The sequence below is a fragment of the Panthera tigris genome, chromosome D1, assembly GCF_018350195.1.
Source record: "Panthera tigris isolate Pti1 chromosome D1, P.tigris_Pti1_mat1.1, whole genome shotgun sequence".
NCBI classification, from domain to species: Eukaryota; Metazoa; Chordata; class Mammalia; order Carnivora; family Felidae; genus Panthera; species Panthera tigris.
In genome coordinates, this window is record NC_056669.1 from 73,501,027 (window position 1) to 73,504,333 (window position 3,307).

Below are 3,307 nucleotides of genomic sequence, written 5' to 3' on the forward strand. Positions count from 1 at the left end.
AACTTGCAAATCATAAATGTATATTACATAGTACAATAAACACTAGACTGAAATGGACCACAGCATCTTTATACATTTCCTAGAAATTACTATATGGACTCTATTATGTGTGCCTCTAAAGAACTCCAGGATTTTTTCCTTTTTCAGTTTTGAAGCCAACTTACAAAGTAAGTATAATTGTGTACATTCTGGTGTGTCATTACAATATATAACTCCAAATTACAACATAGGCAGATTAAGAAATATAGGTATTCTGACAACCAGCTAGATTTTAGAGCTTTCTTCAAAAAGTCAGAAAGATACCACCTACATCTTTAAGTATTAAGTCACTGATTAAGAATTATAAACCAGGGGCGCCTGGGTGGTTCAGTCGGTTAAGCGGTCGACTTCAGCTCAGGTCATGATCTTGCAGTCCGTGAGTTTGAGCCCCGTGTCGGGCTCTGTGCTGACAGCTCAGAACCTGGAGCCTGTTTCAGATTCTGTGTCTCCCTCTCTCTCTGCCCCTCCCCTGTTCATGCTCTGTCTCTCCCTGTCTCAAAAATAAATAAAACATTAAAAAAAATTTTTTTAAAAAAGAAGCCCTAGCCTTCTGAGATAATTAAAAAAAAAAAAAAAAAAAGAATTATAAACCAAACTTTCGACTCAATTCTATTCTCATGTTGGAGTAAATATTAACATATTCTTAGATGCCTTAAAGACATATATTTAAAATATTTATTTAAAATTCTAAGACTCTCAGGACTCCTGATGTACCAAGTAAGTATCACAAGTCCAGAAGTTAGAAGAACTAAAATCAATCATTAAATATTTCCATTATTCTGAAGTTATAAGTAATATTGATTGTGCTCTAACACTGATTTTAGTGTGCTTTATGCAGAGTGGTTTTAAATACCACAATCTTAAAATTCAAAAACTATGATTCTTTATACCATGATCAAAGTTATATGAAAATAACCAAATATGATATGCATAACTTGCTATTAATTGTTATCTATCATGGTTTTCTTACAGATTTCCTTGCAACCAAATTCACTAACTATAAACTAGCTAATCAATATTTTAAATGATTTTAGATTAGCTGACTTAGATCTATTACTATCAAAGGTATATTAAGTTATACTTAACTAAAATTATAGGTAATGTAAAAATCTGAAATAGCATGAATTACTCTTCCCAGTTCTATTTCCTTGTATGACCTAAAATAAAAGAAATTTTTTTAAGTTTCTATAATTTCTTTTGTGGCCTTAAAATAAATGAAAAGATCTAGTGGTCTGTTGAGATACAATGTGTTAAATGGTATACCATTTGACTATTAATGTGAAAAAAAGTAAAGACAGTTTTTTAAGTACCTGATTAAGAATGAGTAATTGGCTAAAAATATGACCCATAATATATCATTAACAGAAATGACATCACTGGGAGAGGAACCTGGTGGGGTGTAATATTCAGGTGATCCTGAGGTTTTTATTCATGGGTTCTTTTTTTTTTAACCTACTGAGTGTGAGATACTTGGCAGGTCTACCGTGTTGTATAAACCCGTTTCATTCTATGCGGATGGTACCACAAGAAGTTGTACAACATTGGCCTGATTTATGGGACATCTAGATGGAAAATATCTAGCAGGCAGATGGACTTAAGAGGCAAAAATTCAACAAAGATCTCAAGGTTAGAATTGCAAACACGGGAGTCATACAAAATAATAATTGAAGTCATGGATGTGGATAATATTTCCCATAAAGAGATGGCAGAAAGAGAAGACCAAAGACAGAAGAAACTTGAGGAGGGAGTGGGGAAGAGAAAAGGAGCAAATTAAACAGACACAGCATGTATTGAGGAGTCCAGCTTCACCTGCTTGTATCAGGCCCCCTCCCTGTACTACACAGCAGACACCACATAAAAACCAGTCCTTGCACCCTTGCATTATTAGTGTCAGACCTAAAATGGTCTTCTTGACCTTTCTCACATCCCATTTCCTCAGCCGTTTCCCCACCCTCCACCCTTATGCCTTGACTCCCTATTTACAGTCTCACCTTAAACCTTGCAAATGAAGTGCCCAGCATCAGTTTTCCAACATTAACTTTGTGCTTCTCTCACCTGTCTCAGTTTGAACTCTCCATTTGACAATATCATCTTCTGCTAACCTAAGGGCAAATCCCATCATGATACGCTACACGTCTGAGTATAGGGCCTTGCAAATGCCCGGCCTCCAAGTTCCCCGTTGGACCCATGAGTAGAACAGATAATCTGAAACAAAATCAGCATGGGGCATCTGGGTGGCTCAGTCAGCGTCTGGCTTTGGCTCAGGTCATGATATCATGGTTCGTGGGTTTGAGCCCCGCAGTGGGTTCTGTGCTGACAGCTCAGAGCCTGGAGCCTGCTTCAGATTCTGTGTCTCCGTCTCTCTCTGCCCCTCCCCTGCTCATGCCCTGTTTCTCGTCTCAAAAATAAAATAAACGTTTAAAAAAAGTTTTAAAACAAAACCAGCATCATGCAGTGCCTTAGAAAACAAAGGGTCTCACTCAAGGAAGATGGTCACATGGGAAGGGGCTCCCTAGTGCCCACCAAATAAAGTCCCAAATTCATAACCTGGTCTTGAGGATGATGCCGTAATCAACCTTTCCAGATTTAGCTACTCCTATTTCCTTACAAGATACCATACTTGAAACTAGACTACTTGTTCTTTATGAGGTGTGCTTCATGTGGAAAGGTCTCTATACTTCTGCCCATGCTAGCAGTGGAGACAGTGGGTCTCCTATTAACTTTATGGCTCTGAATGCGATCAAGCTTGGCACAAATCCAATGATAAGTAAGGTACTTTAGAAATAAAAGGATCTTAGGTATCAATATGGGTCAGCTCCATGATACCCACCAAGGCATTTTAAATGATCATAAAGGTCATTTTACTCAAGAAAAATTAGGGAAAAGAGAATCAAGCCGGTATTAGATCTATCCATGGGGTTAAAAAACTTCTCTATAAAAAATGAGTGGTCAGTCAGGGGCGCCTGGGTGGCTCAGTTGGTTAAGCGTCCAACTTCGGCCCAGGTCATGATCTCACGGTTTGTGGGTTCAAGCCCCACAAACCGGGCTCTGTGCTGACAGCTTGCTCAGAGCCTGGAGCCTGCTTCAGATTCTGTGTTTCCTTCTCTCTCTGCCCCTCCCCCACTCACTCTCTGTCTCTGTCTCTCAAAAATAAACAAAATGTTTAAAAAAAAATTTTTTAAATGAGTGGTCAATGAATTGTATGGTATGTGAATCATATTTCACTAAGCTGTTACAAAAAAAAAAAAAATAGGTACTGGTATAGAGT